Below are 21,901 nucleotides of genomic sequence, written 5' to 3' on the forward strand. Positions count from 1 at the left end.
GCCTTTGTGTTAAAAATAGATTCGTTTGTCTTTTTACGGAAAATCCAAGAGACGCCTAACCACGGCACAAGAACGCATTGGTCATCAAAAAGCGGCTATTAAACGACTACATAACTTCTAATAGACCGCGAATATGTGTCTAGGCTAAAACAAGGCTTAATTTGGGCTGTCAGTGAAAATCTAATAGACGTTTGACCGTTCCCCAAGTATAGACTGGCCATTAAATAGAACCACAATCAAACAGCTACATGTCTAAGAGACATTCAACAAAATAATGCTTAGATGATTCTTTTACTTACAATGTAAGCGGTTCTCAGGAATGGCAATCATCCAAACTAATAAATTATAAAGCTTTTAAAAGAAAATGACAACCGTTAAACAACCTAGACAACGTTGGGCAGTACAAAATGCTTAGAAATACAAGACAAAACGAAATATTGTACATGAATGTACATTAAAACAAGCCAACAAATCTGCCAATGGGCTAAGACAATTTTTCTTGAATTAGGTGTTTAAATCTAGATTTGTTTCTAACCCCTTTGGCAGATTTATTTGCTTGTTTTAAGCCCAAATTCACTTAAATTTTATGTTTTTTCTCCCGAAAGGCTAGGCTTATTTTCTTATGTCCTTTTGCTCATCAAAATAATGCATCTTATTTTAAGACTTTTTAGATATTTGCATAGTTAAAAAGGATTTTTTGTGCAATGTATTCATTCATTCGCTACCCTTCATACTACAGCTGTCGAAAAACCACAGCAACGTCGACAGACCTGGAAGCAAAGCTGTATTTGTTTAACTTGCAAAGACAACGGGTAAAGTATTTTCTTGATTACCTAAATGACTTGCAGTAAGAAAATATTTCAATTTATAATAATGATAATTCTGTCATCATTTACTCATCCTCGTGTTGTTTTAAACCTGTATGCGTTCGTTTTTTCTGATTAACACAAAAGAAGATATTTTGAGGAATGATGGTAAACCCACAGCAGATAGTGACCATTGACTTCCATAGTAGGAATAAAAAAATATGATGAAATTTAATAGGTACCATCGACTGTGTGCTAACCATCATTTTTCAAAATATTTTCTTCATCATTTATCACGATACTTCCAAAATATTTTTTTTCCTACTATGGAAGTCAATGATAATGTATTTCATTATTTGCTTTACAAGCCTGAAAATGATAGGTTGGAATCCAGGCGACAGGATTCTATGGTAGTCAAAAACAGGCAAACAAGTAAAATAATCACCATTTACTTTTAAAGCATTTTGAAAATTGCTTGCTTATGCTGGGAGTAAAGGTATTTAATGCAGTGCGCATCCTGTTTAAAAGGTAAGGTATGATTCTTTTAAAGCTGACACATTTGCCACATTAAAATAACAGAAATGTACTGTTTCAACATTTTGGAGCCGGTGTGTCTGTGTTCTTGGGGCACATCTAAATGTAAGAGCAGAATTGCTTAATATTCTTCTCTATTTCTTGTATAGGTCAATTATGAGTGAAGAACCGTTCACCAAATGAAGACCACAGCCAGGTGACGGGATTGTGTGGTAATCACAAACAGGTTGAAAATTGAAGTTCTGTGTGTTCTTTTTGTACTTTATTTCTGCAGGTAAGCACCATACCGTAAGCTTCATTCCCTTTATAACAGGTAAGGTTCATACTGTTTTATTCTTTTATACTGTTTTATTTTAAATCATTCAGTAAATGCAAAGTTAAACCGATGGTGTTTTTAATCTAGATTTAAAAGTGCCTACTGTTGAAACACATCTGATCTCATCTGAAGCTGATTCCAGCTATACAGGTTCATACTGTTGTATTCTTTTATACTGTTTTATTCGTACTGTTTTAAATCATTCAGTAAATCTAAAGTTAAACCGATCATACTGTTGTATTCTTTTAAACTGTTTTATTCGTACTGTTTTAAATCATTCAGTAAATGCAAAGTTAAACCGATCATACTGTTGTATTCTTTTATACTGTTTTATTCGTACTGTTTTAAATCATTCAGTAAATGCAAAGTTAAACCGATGTGTTTTTAATCTAGATTTAAAAGTGTCTTCTGTTGAAACACATCTGATCTCATTTGAAAGCTGATTCCAGCTACAGGTTCATACTGTTGTATTCTTTTATACTGTTTTATTCGTTCTGTTTTAAATCATTCAGTAAATGCAAAGTTAAACCGATCATACTGTTGTATTCTTTTATACTGTTTCATTCGTACTGTTTTAAATCATTCAGTAAATGCAAAGTTAAACCGATCATACTGTTGTATTCTTTTATAATGTTTTATTCGTACTGTTTATTCAGTAAATGCAAAGTTAAACCGTTGTGTCTTTAATCTAGATTTAAAAGTGCCTACTGTTGAAACACATCTGATCTCATCTGAAAGCTGATTCCAGCTACAGGTTTATACTGTTGTATTCTTTTATACTGTTTCATTCGTACTGTTTCAAATTCTTCAGTAAATGCAAAGTTAAACCGATGTGTCTTTAAATCTAGATTTAAAAGTGCCTACTGTTGAAACACATCTGATCTCATTTGAAAGCTGATTCCAGCTACAGGTTCATACTGTTGTATTCTTTTATACTGTTTTATTCGTACTGTTTTAAATCATTCAGTAAATGCAAAGTTAAAACGATCATACTGTTGTATTCTTTTATACTGTTTTATTCGTACTGTTTTATATTCTTCAGTAAATGCAAAGTTAAATCGATGTGTCTTTAATCTAGGTTTAAAAGTGCCCACTGTTGAAACACATCTGATCTCATTTGAAAGCTGATTCCAGCTACAGGTTCATACTGTTGTATTCTTTTATACTGTTTCATTCGTACTGTTTTAAATCATTCAGTAAATGCAAAGTTAAACTGATGTGTTTTTAATCTAGGTTTAAAAGTGCCTACTGTTGAAACACATCTGATCTCATCCGAAAGCTGATTCCAGCTACAGGTTCATACTGTTGTATTCTTTTATACTGTTTCATTCGTACTGTTTTAAATCATTCAGTAAATGCAAAGTTAAACCGTCGTGTTTTTCATCTAGATTTAAAAGTGTCTACCGTTGAAACACATCTGATCTCTTCTGAAAGCTGATTCCAGCTCCAGGTGGCATATTAACTGAATGCTGATGCACCTTGTATTTCGATTGCTTTGTATGCTTGAAACATGTGAAGAATTGACAATAAATAATCTTTATCAAGTGTTATACATTAAAAAGTGGATAAGTAACAAAAATGTCACTCCTGACAGCTGATAAATTAATGTTTTTTTATAGCACCATTGAGGCGAGCACTTTTCAAGGCAAGATTCTTTATAGAACCTTATAAAAAGTTTCCATATAGTACCAAAAAACGGGTTCTGCTGTGGTTACATGCTGAGGAACCCTTATTTGGTACTTTTTAGGAGCATTTGTCTTAAGAGTGTTGCATAGGTTCGAAACTTTCAAACTTGAAACCAAATAGAAGGGTCACACTGTTTTTTTTTGTGGAGTGGACATGAACAAGCTGCAGGCATTCAAATGTTATTTGTAATTTATTGTCTTATTTCATATTTAAAAAATAGCTATACAACTGGTGTTCCTCAATTTTAGGGCCTATTTTGTTTAGTATATCAGTTTTGTTCAGTTTTTTATGTGCATGCAAAAAGCAATCAGCAGGCAAATTAACTGAAGCTTTACCTTCATGTTCTTTTTGTGTAAGTGATAACTGTTTCTGTATGTATTTTATGTATTTGTATGTTTTTTACACGTATAGAGTGAAATGCACACGGTGAGGAATGGACCCAGACCTTCAGTGCCAGACCTCTGACCCGTTAACCTCCATCCCGACAGCCAGCGCCTTCTCCGGCTCCCATTGCGGTATCGCTTCTCGGCTTTTTGGACAAGAACAAGTGGACACCGGGGACTACAAGTTTAAATGGATTTTTGACCTTCGGAAATGGAAGCGAGGCTTGCTCCGTCCACTCCGTTCATCGACTCGGGCGCTTTCCGGGCACAAATAAGGTGAGTTTAAAACCAGAGTTTGCTTCTTTTGTGCGTGGTTGCCAGTTTGGTTTCCAATCCGTGATCTATATGATGTTGCGCGTTCTATAATATGTTTCTCGTTCGCTCAGTACTTTTGTGTGTTTCTATTCCACGTAAAGCTAACACCAAAACGATTGTGGAGAGCGCTATATAGATTGTTTTCAAAGAAAAAACAACAACGAGAAACAAACCCATGTTAAAATGGGTCAAATTATTTAGGCGGAGCACGCTGTCGCGTTGAACAAAGACAATGGCGCGTGCACACAACGAATGTGTATTGTGGAAAAGTTTGGCCCATATGCAGGTTCGCATGTGTCTTCGGTGGATACTAAAAAGATAAACATCTGCCCGGTGATCTAGTTTGTAGACAATATTTTTATATATGCAATCGAAGTGAATTTAAACAAGCAAAAAATCGGCCAGTGGGGTAGGACAGTTTTTCTTGAAATAGTATTTATGGGAAAAGTTCACGACTTTTTTTCTTACCCTTTAGGCAGATTTATTTGCTTGTTTTAAGCATAAAATAATCATAAACAGGAAAACGAATTGTATAGGCGGAGCACACGGGGTTTTTTTTTCGTTCAAAGAAAAAAAGCAGCGTGGCACGAAGGAATGTTTGACTGAAATGGAATTTCGCCCTCTATTTTCCTTACAAACATAAACCAGAGAGAAGGGCCAGATGGCATCGTGTTGTACCTTGTATTCGGTGATTGAAATCGAAAAAAAATCGAATAGATCTATATATAAACACAATTGTTTTGTTGAACAGAGACAATGGCGGCATGCTCCAGCGTCGCCTATATGCCCATTTCACAAAATGGCGGCTTTGACCGGAAGTAGGGAAAACATTTTACTGTAATGACGGGGGTCGTTGTCCAAAGTGTGCCCATTTGAAGAAGTACATACACGTTTTACTTCTCATTTCTTTAGACTGAATAATTGTTTCTTATTAATTCCAAAGTATGTGACGTGATGATCTAATCGTATGTGTTATTCCTCGTTTGCTTGCATGTGTAACCTTTGGTTAAAGGTATGAAAAGGAACCGACTAGGTCACCTGGGTTATTTATTCACACAGGAAAATAGATTGAACCCAAGAGAAAAAATAAACAAACAAAAAAGTTACAAAAATATGAAAAGGACCCTGCTGGTTCGGATGGGATTAAAGACAGAGACGTGACTCTCCAAAAATAGTACAAATTTATTTTTTACAGAAAGTGCTTAAAAATATTTAAAAGATAAAATTTACGGCCCACCGGTTATTTACCCACAATTGGAGAGACTAGATTAAATCCACTTTTTAACAGAAGGGACAAACCACACAGCAAATCAGTGCATAGTTCTTAAAAGCAGTGACGAACCAAAAATAAACCAAAACACACAAACATACTCTCGCCTTCTGTTTAAGTCTCAAAAACCACCGCTCAGATATTACATGTGGAAATAGTTATATAAATGGTACATACACTTATATACACACGTAAAGAAAGAAAAAAACTGCAGGACAGCAAAATACAGTTAACTCCCGATGACTATTTAAACAGCGTCCAAGCGGCTCACGGAGCAAAAATACAAAGCCTTTTAGTTTAATAAACTTCCACAAAAAATAAATATCAAATCCTTACGCAAACATGTATGCGACGAGACTTAAATCATGCAAAACATGAATGGTAACCAGACGTGCTTGTTGTGTACAGGGAGTGCATTTATTTGTAAACTTTTGCTAAATCAAAATGGTTTATTTTTTATTTTACTTTTTTACCTGGGTTTTTGGGAATACTTTTATATATTTCACAGCTATATAATTGGTTATAATAACGCACTTTTTGTTTATAAGCACGTTGAAATACATTAACACAGGATAATGCGGCAACAAATCAAATGTGCATTTAAATGCAACAAGCAAAATAAATAAAGCAAATCCATGCAAGCAAACGAGGAATAAAACACACCGCGATTAGAAAATCAGATCGCATACTTTGTAATTGAAAATAAATAATAATTAATTCTAAAGAAATAAGAAGTAAAATGTGTAAGTATTCCTCAAAATGTGCTTTGGACCAAGACCCCGTTCATCACAGCAAACGGGAGCAGACCCGAATAGGTATGTCTAGTTGTTTTATTTAAAATTTCCAGCCGTCTGTAAATTCATGTTTGGAAGAAAAAAGTAAATTAAGGTCTGTCTTGCTGTTATTGTCTTGTTTTCTAGTAAATATCTGACAATTCTTAAATCGAGATGCATTTACTTGTTACGCAAAGTGGCTTAAGATGTTATGTATTGTAATAATTGAAATAAATTACAAAAATCAACAGGTTTATATTTAAAACAAGTAAAAATATCTGCCGGCGGGGTAAGAAAAATAAACTTAATTTCAGTTTCAACTTAATTCAATAATAAACTCAATTTAGGTTTATTTCCCTTAACCCACTGGCATATATTTTTACTTGATTTAGGCCTTAACCTATTACATTTTAGAATTTATTTCAGTAAACAAGACTTAAAATCTAAGCCACTTTGCTTAACAAGAAAATGCATCTCGATTTAAGAATTATTTTTTTACTCGAAAACAGGAAAAAAGTAGCAAGTAAACGAACAGATTTGGATGTTTAAAACACTTAAACACTTTTTTCACTCTACCCTTCATATTACAGCTGTCGAAAAACCACAGCAACGTCGACAGACCTGGAAGCATAGCTGTTTGCTTGTTGCGTTTAAATGGACATTTGATTTCTTTACCAGCATTGGATTTAGACCATTCAATGAGAATAGTTAACAGCGTTCATTATGATTGATAAGCCCTTAATGGAGAATGAAGTCTGCATACATTAAAAGCCTTATTTTATTCCAAAATGTATGCGACGAAACTTAAATCACGCAAAATATGAATGGTAACGAGACGTGCTTGTTGTGTACAGGGAGTGCATTTATTTGTAAACTTTTGCTAAATCAAAATGGTTTATTTTTTATTTGCTTTTTTTACCTGGGTTTTACCAGGTTCGCATTCCGGACATTTTTAATCCACAGTGTATGCAGTTATTTAGTAGAAAATGATATGCTGTTTTTTGGTAGAATTTTGTGTGAGCTAAAGAAAGTGATGCCAACCCAGCAAATACAAAAACGTTATAAAAACGTTTTGTGTTTGCTGGGAATACTTTTATATATTTCGCAGCTATATAATGAATTATAATAACGCACTTTTTGCTTATAAACAAATACATTGAAATACATTAACACGGAATGATGCGGCAACAAATCAAATGTGCAACAAGCTAAATAAATAAATAAATAGAAAATCAGATCGCATACTTTGTAATTGAAAATAAATAATAATTCATTCTAAAGAAATAAGAAGTAAAATGTGTAAGTATTCCTCAAAATGTGCTTTGGACTAAGACCCCCTTCATCACAGCAAACGGGAGCAGACCCGAATAGGTATGTCTAGTTATTTTGTTTAAAATTTCCAGCCGTCTGTAAATTCATGTTTGGAAGTTTTTGTCTTGTTTTCTAGTAAATATCTGACCATTCTTAAATCGAGATGCATTTACTTGTTAAGCAAAGTGGCTTAAGATATTATGTGTTGTAATAATTGAAATAAATTCTAAAAAGCAACAGGTTTATATTTAAAACAAGTAAAAATATCTGCCGGTGGGGTAAGAAAAATAAACTTAATTTCTGTTCCAACTTAATGCAATAATAAACTCAATTTAGGTTTATTTCCCTTAAACCACTGGCATATATTTTTACTTGATTTAGGCCTTAACCTATTACATTTTAGAATTTATTTCAGTAAACAAGACTTAAAATCTAAGCCACTTTGCTTAAGAAAATGCATCTCGATTTAAGAATTCTTTTTTACTCGAAAACAGGAAAAAAATACAAAGTAAACGAACAGATTTGGATGTTTAAAACACTTTAACACTTTTTTTTCACTCTACCCTTCATATTACATACTACTTCATATTAGAGTTAAATGCCCGCTAGCCTCCACCCCGAAAGCCAGCGCCTTCGCCGGCTCCCCTTTGGCTGCGTCTATTGCGGTATCGCTTCTCGGCCTTTTGGCTAAGATCAAGTGTCATGGCCCTCACTGTCTCTACAATCAATGTGAGAAGTGTGAGGACTAACATCCGAGCACAGAGTGTTTTATCCCTTTTAAAGTCTTTTAAGTCAGATGTGTTTTTATTGCAAGAGTGTTCTCTGCCCTTTTTAACTAATTATAGAAGGTGGGAGGAACTATGGACCCCAGGACCCTCACTGTGGAGTGGATCAAATTTTAATAAATCAGATGGTGTTGCAATTTTAATAAATAATCCTAACATCTTGGTGAAGGGCAGCACGGTGGTGAGGGACGGACGGGCCATTTTAGCAAATCTGACTTTTTTCGACAGGGATTTTAAGATTCTCAACGTGTATGGTTTTACAGATAAAAATGAAAGGCATGAACTTTTAGAGGTTTTGCAGCCTCACATGCTAGGTAGGGCTCCCCTGGTGGTGGCAGGGGATTTTAATTGTGTTTTAAGCCAAAAGGATAGGAAGAGGGTAGGGGAAGATTTTAAGGTAGATAAAACATCGGTTTTATTGCAGGGTTTAGTGAGAGATTTTAAGTTAGTCGACTGTTTTAAACTAATGCATCAGAGAGAGGAGGGCTTCACCTGGTTCAGTGGTGATGGCACTAAAGCCTCTCGAATCGACTATGTTTTTACAAGAGACTGCCCGCCAACCGATGCTACATTGACCCCCCTGTTCTTTTCTGATCACATGATGCTGTCTTGCACCCTTTCACTGCCCACTGGTGTGACGGTAGGGGGAGGGCTGTGGAAGCTGAACTGTTCCCTTCTCGAGGATGAGGAGGTAGTTAGAGAATATAGGGAGCAGTTTAGCCAATGGCAGACCCTCCAAGACTTTTATGATTCACGTACACAATGGTGGGAGATGGTAAAAGACAGGACAAGGCAATTTTTTAGAAAAATAGGAAAGATGAAAAAAGACAGGGAGAAAAGACGCATGATGGGGCTGCAAAAAAGACTGCAGAGGTATTTTAATCTTTTAAATGAAGGATTGGATTTTAGTCAAGAAATCAAAGAAGTTAAAGAGGAAATGTCAGCTTTAAGTGAAACTCAAAGCAAAGGAGTAATTTTAAGAAGTAGAGAAAGAGATATTGAGGAAGGGGAAAAATGCACCAGATATTTTTTTAAGAAGATTGTTACAAAGGCTAAAGCAATAACATCACTAAAAACAGGTGGGAGGGAAGTGCATACAACAAAAGAAATTTTAAATGGAGTGACGGAATTCTATGAAAGTTTATATTGCAATAAAGAAGTAGAAAACGAGACAATAAAGGAAGTTTTAGAGTTTGTAGAAAAAAAGGTAAGTTGTGAAAATGTGTTTTTATCTCAAGATTTAACCATTTTAGAATTACATACTGCTCTTAAAGGTTTTAAACGAGGGAAGTCCCCAGGAATGGATGGACTCCCCCTGGAGTTTTATGTGACGTTTTGGGATATTTTAGCACATGATTTATTGACGGTTTTTAAGGAATTTGAGACTCTAGACAAACTTCCTGACAGCTTCAGAATAGGGATAGTTTCACTTTTACATAAGAAAGGAGACAAGACTGACCTTAAGACGTGGCGACCAATCACACTTTTAAATTTTGACATTAAACTTTTTAGTAAAATTTTAGCAACACGAATGTCTACTGTTTTAGAGGACGTAATCCACCCGGATCAAGCATGTGCTGTGCCCGGGAGGAAGATCACGGACAGTCTGGTGCTGATTAGAGATGCCATCTGTTTTGCGAGAGACAGAAACATTCGGCTAGCAGTCCTAAATTTAGATTTTGAAAAAGCATTCGACCGGGTCTCGCACAAGTACCTGTTTCAGGTACTGGAAAAAATGGGTTTCCCAGGGAGATTCATAGCTTGGGTGGGATTGCTGTACAACGGCTTAGTCAGCAGAATTCTAGTTAACGGGCATCTTTCCAAAGCGGTAAATATACGCAGTGGTGTCCGTCAGGGGTGCCCTTTATCTCCCCTCCTGTATGTGGCATGCATTGAGCCACTGGCACAGATCTTGAGAAGGGATAAATGGATTAAAGGACTAGACGTGCCTGGGACTGGTGGACTGACAGCGACCTGCGTTTTATATATGGACGACGTGACCATTTTAGCCACTGACATTACATCTTTACAAAGAGCAATGGACTTGACTGACTGGTACGGTCGGGCCTCGGGCGCTAAACTTAACAGGAGTAAGTCCGAGGCCCTGCTCTTTGGGCCGTGGGGAAACATTGACACAGGAGGACTGGATGTGGATTTTAAAGAAACAGACCTAAAAATTTTAGGAGTTAAATTTGACAAGGAGGGTGGTGGACGGGGAAACTGGACTGACTTGTTAGGGAAAGTTAGGAAAAGACTGGGGTTTTGGGGACAAAGACAGTTGACATTACATGGAAAAGTGTTGATTTTTAAAGCTGTAATTTTACCATTGCTTTTACTTGTATGTTCTGTTTTTAGTCCTCCTAAACAATTTTTTACAGACGTGGAGAGGGCCGTGTTTTATTTCCTGTGGGGGTCCAAATGGGAACGTCTAAAGAGAGAGGTCGTAAAGAAAAGACCAGAAAATGGTGGGATAGGCCTCCCAGACCCACAACTGTTTTTAACAAGCCGATTTACTGCACTGCACATTAGTTATGCAGTGACCCCATCCAACGAGAACAAGACGACAGCTATGGTCAGATATTGGATGGGGTCCTACCTGAGATTTTTAAAAGTTTTACCAGTTGATTTAAAAACTCCAGTATCTTTTAATTTGCCCCAACAGTACAGTTTTATCAAGACATTTTTAAAGAAATATATTTTAGAGACTCAAGATGTAAATATTTTAACAAATCACAAATCTCTTGTCTCTCTTGTACAGGACCGGGAGTCAGTGAGCCCAGTTCCAGGCCTCACTTTAGAGGAGGCCAAACAAGTATGGAGGAACGCTGCCCACCCCGCTCTTCAGAACAGACACAAAGATTTGGCGTGGTTGGTGGCCCATGAGATCCTCCCAGTCAGGGCGGTAATGCACTCCCGGGGTATGGCCAAGAACCCAGTCTGTCCACAGACTGGGTGTAATCTACCAGAGACTGTTCGACATCTGCTCTGGGAGTGCGGTAATGCGAGGGACCTGTGGGCCAGAACCGGTCCCCTGTTTTTCCCGTGCCTGCCAGCAGGTGGGGTCCAGATGGACTACAAGCTCGCAGTCCTGGGGGTGGGTCGGGGCCTGAGGGTGTTGTCAGCACAAGAGTTCACCTCGCTCTGGCTCACCCTAAATGCCATTAAGGACACCATCTGGACCACCAGGAACCTGCTGGTGGGGAAACGTGTTACGGTGCCCCTCCACGCACGCGAGCGGATGGTCAGAACGGTGTTGCAGGGGCACCGGACATAATCATTCGGACGAAGGGGCCGGGGTCACACAGGGAGGTCCCCGCTTGCCACCGTGCCGGGCTGCCCGTAGATGCACCCAGACCACCACCGGCTACGGGAACAGCGGGCCAGCGGGCCGGAGGGTGGGGATCTCCGCTGGGCACCAGGGAAAAAATAAAAATAAAAAAAGTTTGTTCTGTAGAGTGGGGTGATGGCCACGTTGGTAAGGGCTCACCCCGGCCCTGGACAATAAAAGTATCTGTTCTTATCAGTTTAATGTCTGATACGTCTCCTACCCGGGGACTATACGTTAAATGGATTTTTGACCTTCGGAAATGGAAGCGGAGCTTGCTCCTTCCACTCCATGCATCGACGTGGTATTGCAGTGTTTCCATGAACGGTGCGCTCCCCTTCTCGGGGACAAATAAGTTAGGTAAAAAACAGAATTTGTTTCTTTTGTGCGTGAATGACAGAGTGTTTTTTAATTCGTGTGTTTTAAAAGTGCTGTGTATTCGTTGGCATTATTGGTTTAACGAAAAGCTTGCATGGAAATGAACACGCTGATAACGAAATGTTTTTGTAATGTATTTAATTATTTTCCTTACAGTTTGCGGAGGTGATACCAGGACGAATTAAACAGCCTCGACACAGCTGAAGGCGCAAGAAAATCGTACGAGACAGTTTGGGATGTTAAAAACACCTGAAAACTTTTTTTTCCACTACCCTTCATACTACAGCGGTCGAAAAACCACAGCAACGTCGACACGCCTGGAAGCATAGCTGTATTTGTTTAAGACAACGGGTAAAGTATTTTCTTGATTACCTAAATGACTTGCAGTAAGAAAATATTTTAATTTATAATGATAACTCTGTCATCATTTATTCATCCTCGTGTTGTTTTCAACCTGTATGCATTCGTATTTTGGAGGTGACACGATGACGACTTAAACATCATCGACACAGCTGAAAAAGCGAACGAGACAGATTGGGATGTTCAAAACACCTGAAAACTTTTTTTTCACTGTACTACAGCTGTCGAAGAACCACAGCAACGTCGGCAGATCTGGAAGCATAGCTGTATTTGTTTAACTCACAACGACAACGGGTAAGTCATTGAGCCCTTGTGTTTTTATTTATCCACGTTCTAAAATTGCTATGCTTTCGTTGTTTCTCGATTGCTCTGTACATTTCTTTGTTTCTATTCCACGTAAAGTTACTTTGTAATAACGAAACGATATATTGAAATGCGCTATTTAAATCCATTTGATTTAAATTGTTTCACGTTTTTCTCTCTGCACGGTTTAACCGGGCTGGAAACGGAAAATGGGTAGATCTCGAAGAATATTTGGTTTCAGACCTGGCTTCGTGCGCCTTTCCACCTGGTCACACACAGTAATGAAATGGTAGTCGGACGGCCTTCGGGGGCGCCGTCGATGTGATCGGTCACAGGAAGATGCGGCCGTCTGGCCTCAAAGGCTGTTGCTCATACTTACCTGGCAGGGGAGATACCATGATCATGAAGGTGGTTCACCCAGGGCGAGGCTCAGCCATTGCACTCCGGTTGTGCTGACCCTTTGCGAATTCCCCAAATGTGGGAATCTCGACTGCAAAATTTCTGATAGTGGGGGACTGCGTTCGCGCTCTCCCCTGGCCTTTGTGTTAAAAATAGATTCGTTTGTCTTTTTACGGAAAATCCAAGAGACGCCTAACCACGGCACAAGAACGCATTGGTCATCAAAAAGCGGCTATTAAACGACTACATAACTTCTAATAGACCGCGAATATGTGTCTAGGCTAAAACAAGGCTTAATTTGGGCTGTCAGTGAAAATCTAATAGACGTTTGACCGTTCCCCAAGTATAGACTGGCCATTAAATAGAACCACAATCAAACAGCTACATGTCTAAGAGACATTCAACAAAATAATGCTTAGATGATTCTTTTACTTACAATGTAAGCGGTTCTCAGGAATGGCAATCATCCAAACTAATAAATTATAAAGCTTTTAAAAGAAAATGACAACCGTTAAACAACCTAGACAACGTTGGGCAGTACAAAATGCTTAGAAATACAAGACAAAACGAAATATTGTACATGAATGTACATTAAAACAAGCCAACAAATCTGCCAATGGGCTAAGACAATTTTTCTTGAATTAGGTGTTTAAATCTAGATTTGTTTCTAACCCCTTTGGCAGATTTATTTGCTTGTTTTAAGCCCAAATTCACTTAAATTTTATGTTTTTTCTCCCGAAAGGCTAGGCTTATTTTCTTATGTCCTTTTGCTCATCAAAATAATGCATCTTATTTTAAGACTTTTTAGATATTTGCATAGTTAAAAAGGATTTTTTGTGCAATGTATTCATTCATTCGCTACCCTTCATACTACAGCTGTCGAAAAACCACAGCAACGTCGACAGACCTGGAAGCAAAGCTGTATTTGTTTAACTTGCAAAGACAACGGGTAAAGTATTTTCTTGATTACCTAAATGACTTGCAGTAAGAAAATATTTCAATTTATAATAATGATAATTCTGTCATCATTTACTCATCCTCGTGTTGTTTTAAACCAGTATGCGTTCGTTTTTTCTGATTAACACAAAAGAAGATATTTTGAGGAATGATGGTAAACCCACAGCAGATAGTGACCATTGACTTCCATAGTAGGAATAAAAAAATATGATGAAATTTAATAGGTACCATCGACTGTGTGCTAACCATCATTTTTCAAAATATTTTCTTCATCATTTATCACGATACTTCCAAAATATTTTTTTTCCTACTATGGAAGTCAATGATAATGTATTTCATTATTTGCTTTACAAGCCTGAAAATGATAGGTTGGAATCCAGGCGACAGGATTCTATGGTAGTCAAAAACAGGCAAACAAGTAAAATAATCACCATTTACTTTTAAAGCATTTTGAAAATTGCTTGCTTATGCTGGGAGTAAAGGTATTTAATGCAGTGCGCATCCTGTTTAAAAGGTAAGGTATGATTCTTTTAAAGCTGACACATTTGCCACATTAAAATAACAGAAATGTACTGTTTCAACATTTTGGAGCCGGTGTGTCTGTGTTCTTGGGGCACATCTAAATGTAAGAGCAGAATTGCTTAATATTCTTCTCTATTTCTTGTATAGGTCAATTATGAGTGAAGAACCGTTCACCAAATGAAGACCACAGCCAGGTGACGGGATTGTGTGGTAATCACAAACAGGTTGAAAATTGAAGTTCTGTGTGTTCTTTTTGTACTTTATTTCTGCAGGTAAGCACCATACCGTAAGCTTCATTCCCTTTATAACAGGTAAGGTTCATACTGTTTTATTCTTTTATACTGTTTTATTTTAAATCATTCAGTAAATGCAAAGTTAAACCGATGGTGTTTTTAATCTAGATTTAAAAGTGCCTACTGTTGAAACACATCTGATCTCATCTGAAGCTGATTCCAGCTATACAGGTTCATACTGTTGTATTCTTTTATACTGTTTTATTCGTACTGTTTTAAATCATTCAGTAAATCTAAAGTTAAACCGATCATACTGTTGTATTCTTTTAAACTGTTTTATTCGTACTGTTTTAAATCATTCAGTAAATGCAAAGTTAAACCGATCATACTGTTGTATTCTTTTATACTGTTTTATTCGTACTGTTTTAAATCATTCAGTAAATGCAAAGTTAAACCGATGTGTTTTTAATCTAGATTTAAAAGTGTCTTCTGTTGAAACACATCTGATCTCATTTGAAAGCTGATTCCAGCTACAGGTTCATACTGTTGTATTCTTTTATACTGTTTTATTCGTTTGTTGTATTCTTTTATACTGTTTCATTCGTACTGTTTTAAATCATTCAGTAAATGCAAAGTTAAACCGATCATACTGTTGTATTCTTTTATAATGTTTTATTCGTACTGTTTATTCAGTAAATGCAAAGTTAAACCGTTGTGTCTTTAATCTAGATTTAAAAGTGCCTACTGTTGAAACACATCTGATCTCATCTGAAAGCTGATTCCAGCTACAGGTTTATACTGTTGTATTCTTTTATACTGTTTCATTCGTACTGTTTCAAATTCTTCAGTAAATGCAAAGTTAAACCGATGTGTCTTTAAATCTAGATTTAAAAGTGCCTACTGTTGAAACACATCTGATCTCATCTGAAAGCTGATTCCAGCTACAGGTTCATACTGTTGTATTCTTTTATACTGTTTTATTCGTACTGTTTTAAATCATTCAGTAAATGCAAAGTTAAACCGATCATACTGTTGTATTCTTTTATACTGTTTTATTCGTACTGTTTTATATTCTTCAGTAAATGCAAAGTTAAATCGATGTGTCTTTAATCTAGGTTTAAAAGTGCCCACTGTTGAAACACATCTGATCTCATTTGAAAGCTGATTCCAGCTACAGGTTCATACTGTTGTATTCTTTTATACTGTTTCATTCGTACTGTTTTAAATCATTCAGTAAATGCAAAGTTAAACTGATGTGTTTTTAATCTAGGTTTAAAAGTGCCTACTGTTGAAACACATCTGATCTCATCCGAAAGCTGATTCCAGCTACAGGTTCATACTGTTGTATTCTTTTATACTGTTTCATTCGTACTGTTTTAAATCATTCAGTAAATGCAAAGTTAAACCGTCGTGTTTTTCATCTAGATTTAAAAGTGTCTACTGTTGAAACACATCTGATCTCTTCTGAAAGCTGATTCCAGCTCCAGGTGGCATATTAACTGAATGCTGATGCACCTTGTATTTCGATTGCTTTGTATGCTTGAAACATGTGAAGAATTGACAATAAATAATCTTTATCAAGTGTTATACATTAAAAAGTGGATAAGTAACAAAAATGTCACTCCTGACAGCTGATAAATTAATGTTTTTTTATAGCACCATTGAGGCGAGCACTTTTCAAGGCAAGATTCTTTATAGAACCTTATAAAAAGTTTCCATATAGTACCAAAAAACGGGTTCTGCTGTGGTTACATGCTGAGGAACCCTTATTTGGTACTTTTTAGGAGCATTTGTCTTAAGAGTGTTGCATAGGTTCGAAACTTTCAAACTTGAAACCAAATAGAAGGGTCACACTGTTTTTTTTTTGTGGAGTGGACATGAACAAGCTGCAGGCATTCAAATGTTATTTGTAATTTATTGTCTTATTTCATATTTAAAAAATAGCTATACAACTGGTGTTCCTCAATTTTAGGGCCTATTTTGTTTAGTATATCAGTTTTGTTCAGTTTTTTATGTGCATGCAAAAAGCAATCAGCAAGCAAATTAACTGAAGCTTTACCTTCATGTTCTTTTTGTGTAAGTGATAACTGTTTCTGTATGTATTTTATGTATTTGTATGTTTTTTACACGTATAGAGTGAAATGCACACGGTGAGGAATGGACCCAGACCTTCAGTGCCAGACCTCTGACCCGTTAACCTCCATCCCGACAGCCAGCGCCTTCTCCGGCTCCCATTGCGGTATCGCTTCTCGGCTTTTTGGACAAGAACAAGTGGACACCGGGGACTACAAGTTTAAATGGATTTTTGACCTTCGGAAATGGAAGCGAGGCTTGCTCCGTCCACTCCGTTCATCGACTCGGGCGCTTTCCGGGCACAAATAAGGTGAGTTTAAAACCAGAGTTTGCTTCTTTTGTGCGTGGTTGCCAGTTTGGTTTCCAATCCGTGATCTATATGATGTTGCGCGTTCTATAATATGTTTCTCGTTCGCTCAGTACTTTTGTGTGTTTCTATTCCACGTAAAGCTAACACCAAAACGATTGTGGAGAGCGCTATATAGATTGTTTTCAAAGAAAAAACAACAACGAGAAACAAACCCATGTTAAAATGGGTCAAATTATTTAGGCGGAGCACGCTGTCGCGTTGAACAAAGACAATGGCGCGTGCACACAACGAATGTGTATTGTGGAAAAGTTTGGCCCATATGCAGGTTCGCATGTGTCTTCGGTGGATACTAAAAAGATAAACATCTGCCCGGTGATCTAGTTTGTAGACAATATTTTTATATATGCAATCGAAGTGAATTTAAACAAGCAAAAAATCGGCCAGTGGGGTAGGACAGTTTTTCTTGAAATAGTATTTATGGGAAAAGTTCACGACTTTTTTTCTTACCCTTTAGGCAGATTTATTTGCTTGTTTTAAGCATAAAATAATCATAAACAGGAAAACGAATTGTATAGGCGGAGCACACGGGTTTTTTTTTTCGTTCAAAGAAAAAAAGCAGCGTGGCACGAAGGAATGTTTGACTGAAATGGAATTTCGCCCTCTATTTTCCTTACAAACATAAACCAGAGAGAAGGGCCAGATGGCATCGTGTTGTACCTTGTATTCGGTGATTGAAATCGAAAAAAAATCGAATAGATCTATATATAAACACAATTGTTTTGTTGAACAGAGACAATGGCGGCATGCTCCAGCGTCGCCTATATGCCCATTTCACAAAATGGCGGCTTTGACCGGAAGTAGGGAAAACATTTTACTGTAATGACGGGGGTCGTTGTCCAAAGTGTGCCCATTTGAAGAAGTACATACACGTTTTACTTCTCATTTCTTTAGACTGAATAATTGTTTCTTATTAATTCCAAAGTATGTGACGTGATGATCTAATCGTATGTGTTATTCCTCGTTTGCTTGCATGTGTAACCTTTGGTTAAAGGTATGAAAAGGAACCGACTAGGTCACCTGGGTTATTTATTCACACAGGAAAATAGATTGAACCCAAGAGAAAAAATAAACAAACAAAAAAGTTACAAAAATATGAAAAGGACCCTGCTGGTTCGGATGGGATTAAAGACAGAGACGTGACTCTCCAAAAATAGTACAAATTTATTTTTTACAGAAAGTGCTTAAAAATATTTAAAAGATAAAATTTACGGCCCACCGGTTATTTACCCACAATTGGAGAGACTAGATTAAATCCACTTTTTAACAGAAGGGACAAACCACACAGCAAATCAGTGCATAGTTCTTAAAAGCAGTGACGAACCAAAAATAAACCAAAACACACAAACATACTCTCGCCTTCTGTTTAAGTCTCAAAAACCACCGCTCAGATATTACATGTGGAAATAGTTATATAAATGGTACATACACTTATATACACACGTAAAGAAAGAAAAAAACTGCAGGACAGCAAAATACAGTTAACTCCCGATGACTATTTAAACAGCGTCCAAGCGGCTCACGGAGCAAAAATACAAAGCCTTTTAGTTTAATAAACTTCCACAAAAAATAAATATCAAATCCTTACGCAAACATGTATGCGACGAGACTTAAATCATGCAAAACATGAATGGTAACCAGACGTGCTTGTTGTGTACAGGGAGTGCATTTATTTGTAAACTTTTGCTAAATCAAAATGGTTTATTTTTTATTTTACTTTTTTACCTGGGTTTTTGGGAATACTTTTATATATTTCACAGCTATATAATTGGTTATAATAACGCACTTTTTGTTTATAAGCACGTTGAAATACATTAACACAGGATAATGCGGCAACAAATCAAATGTGCATTTAAATGCAACAAGCAAAATAAATAAAGCAAATCCATGCAAGCAAACGAGGAATAAAACACACCGCGATTAGAAAATCAGATCGCATACTTTGTAATTGAAAATAAATAATAATTAATTCTAAAGAAATAAGAAGTAAAATGTGTAAGTATTCCTCAAAATGTGCTTTGGACCAAGACCCCGTTCATCACAGCAAACGGGAGCAGACCCGAATAGGTATGTCTAGTTGTTTTATTTAAAATTTCCAGCCGTCTGTAAATTCATGTTTGGAAGAAAAAAGTAAATTAAGGTCTGTCTTGCTGTTATTGTCTTGTTTTCTAGTAAATATCTGACAATTCTTAAATCGAGATGCATTTACTTGTTACGCAAAGTGGCTTAAGATGTTATGTATTGTAATAATTGAAATAAATTACAAAAATCAACAGGTTTATATTTAAAACAAGTAAAAATATCTGCCGGCGGGGTAAGAAAAATAAACTTAATTTCAGTTTCAACTTAATTCAATAATAAACTCAATTTAGGTTTATTTCCCTTAACCCACTGGCATATATTTTTACTTGATTTAGGCCTTAACCTATTACATTTTAGAATTTATTTCAGTAAACAAGACTTAAAATCTAAGCCACTTTGCTTAACAAGAAAATGCATCTCGATTTAAGAATTATTTTTTTACTCGAAAACAGGAAAAAAGTAGCAAGTAAACGAACAGATTTGGATGTTTAAAACACTTAAACACTTTTTTCACTCTACCCTTCATATTACAGCTGTCGAAAAACCACAGCAACGTCGACAGACCTGGAAGCATAGCTGTTTGCTTGTTGCGTTTAAATGGACATTTGATTTCTTTACCAGCATTGGATTTAGACCATTCAATGAGAATAGTTAACAGCGTTCATTATGATTGATAAGCCCTTAATGGAGAATGAAGTCTGCATACATTAAAAGCCTTATTTTATTCCAAAATGTATGCGACGAAACTTAAATCACGCAAAATATGAATGGTAACGAGACGTGCTTGTTGTGTACAGGGAGTGCATTTATTTGTAAACTTTTGCTAAATCAAAATGGTTTATTTTTTATTTGCTTTTTTTACCTGGGTTTTACCAGGTTCGCATTCCGGACATTTTTAATCCACAGTGTATGCAGTTATTTAGTAGAAAATGATATGCTGTTTTTTGGTAGAATTTTGTGTGAGCTAAAGAAAGTGATGCCAACCCAGCAAATACAAAAACGTTATAAAAACGTTTTGTGTTTGCTGGGAATACTTTTATATATTTCGCAGCTATATAATGAATTATAATAACGCACTTTTTGCTTATAAACAAATACATTGAAATACATTAACACGGAATGATGCGGCAACAAATCAAATGTGCAACAAGCTAAATAAATAAATAAATAGAAAATCAGATCGCATACTTTGTAATTGAAAATAAATAATAATTCATTCTAAAGAAATAAGAAGTAAAATGTGTAAGTATTCCTCAAAATGTGCTTTGGACCAAGGCCCCCTTCATCACAGCAAACGGGAGCCGACCCGAATAGGTATGTCTAGTTATTTTGTTTAAAATTTCCAGCCGTCTGTAAATTCATGTTTGGAAGTTTTTGTCTTGTTTTCTAGTAGATATCTGACCATTCTTAAATCGAGATGCATTTACTTGTTAAGCAAAGTGGCTTAAGATATTATGTGTTGTAATAATTGAAATAAATTCTAAAAAGCAACAGGTTTATATTTAAAACAAGTAAAAATATCTGCCGGTGGGGTAAGAAAAATAAACTTAATTTCTGTTCCAACTTAATGCAATAATAAACTCAATTTAGGTTTATTTCCCTTAAACCACTGGCATATATTTTTACTTGATTTAGGCCTTAACCTATTACATTTTAGAATTTATTTCAGTAAACAAGACTTAAAATCTAAGCCACTTTGCTTAAGAAAATGCATCTCGATTTAAGAATTCTTTTTTACTCGAAAACAGGAAAAAAATACAAAGTAAACGAACAGATTTGGATGTTTAAAACACTTTAACACTTTTTTTTCACTCTACCCTTCATATTACATACTACTTCATATTAGAGTTAAATGCCCGCTAGCCTCCACCCCGAAAGCCAGCGCCTTCGCCGGCTCCCCTTTGGCTGCGTCTATTGCGGTATCGCTTCTCGGCCTTTTGGCTAAGATCAAGTGTAGTATCTGTTCTTATCAGTTTAATGTCTGATACGTCTCCTACCCGGGGACTATACGTTAAATGGATTTTTGACCTTCGGAAATGGAAGCGGAGCTTGCTCCTTCCACTCCATGCATCGACGTGGTATTGCAGTGTTTCCATGAACGGTGCGCTCCCCTTCTCGGGGACAAATAAGTTAGGTAAAAATCAGAATTTGTTTCTTTTGTGCGTGAATGACAGAGTGTTTTTTAATTCGTGTGTTTTAAAAGTGCTGTGTATTCGTTGGCATTATTGGTTTAACGAAAAGCTTGCATGGAAATGAACACGCTGATAACGAAATGTTTTTGTAATGTATTTAATTATTTTCCTTACAGTTTGCGGAGGTGATACCAGGACGAATTAAACAGCCTCGACACAGCTGAAGGCGCAAGAAAATCGTACGAGACAGTTTGGGATGTTAAAAACACCTGAAAACTTTTTTTTCCACTACCCTTCATACTACAGCGGTCGAAAAACCACAGCAACGTCGACACGCCTGGAAGCATAGCTGTATTTGTTTAAGACAACGGGTAAAGTATTTTCTTGATTACCTAAATGACTTGCAGTAAGAACATATTTTAATTTATAATGATAACTCTGTCATCATTTATTCATCCTCGTGTTGTTTTCAACCTGTATGCATTCGTATTTTGGAGGTGACACGATGACGACTTAAACATCATCGACCAACCCAGTCTCACGGCAGTTCGTGCCATAGTCACGTAATTTAATCTATTGATTCGTGTTCAT

At 36.5% G+C, this 21,901-nt stretch overlaps 2 non-coding genes and 1 pseudogene across 2 annotated transcripts; all 3 read left to right on the forward strand.

Annotated features, from left to right (window-relative positions):
* Positions 1–11,661: 11,661 nt before the first annotated feature.
* On the forward strand, positions 11,662–11,842 carry LOC141364457 (U2 spliceosomal RNA; annotated as a pseudogene).
* A 1,074-nt stretch (positions 11,843–12,916) lies between these two features.
* LOC129435118 (U1 spliceosomal RNA) lies at positions 12,917–13,081 on the forward strand. Its single transcript, XR_012370299.1, has one exon. It is a non-coding gene; the product is annotated as a U1 spliceosomal RNA (small nuclear RNA).
* An 8,018-nt stretch (positions 13,082–21,099) lies between these two features.
* LOC141364445 (U2 spliceosomal RNA) lies at positions 21,100–21,290 on the forward strand. The gene has a single exon (XR_012370165.1). It is a non-coding gene; the product is annotated as a U2 spliceosomal RNA (small nuclear RNA).
* Positions 21,291–21,901: the final 611 nt, after the last annotated feature.

The sequence above is a fragment of the Misgurnus anguillicaudatus genome, chromosome 6 (assembly GCF_027580225.2).
Source record: "Misgurnus anguillicaudatus chromosome 6, ASM2758022v2, whole genome shotgun sequence".
Classification (NCBI taxonomy): domain Eukaryota; kingdom Metazoa; phylum Chordata; class Actinopteri; order Cypriniformes; family Cobitidae; genus Misgurnus; species Misgurnus anguillicaudatus.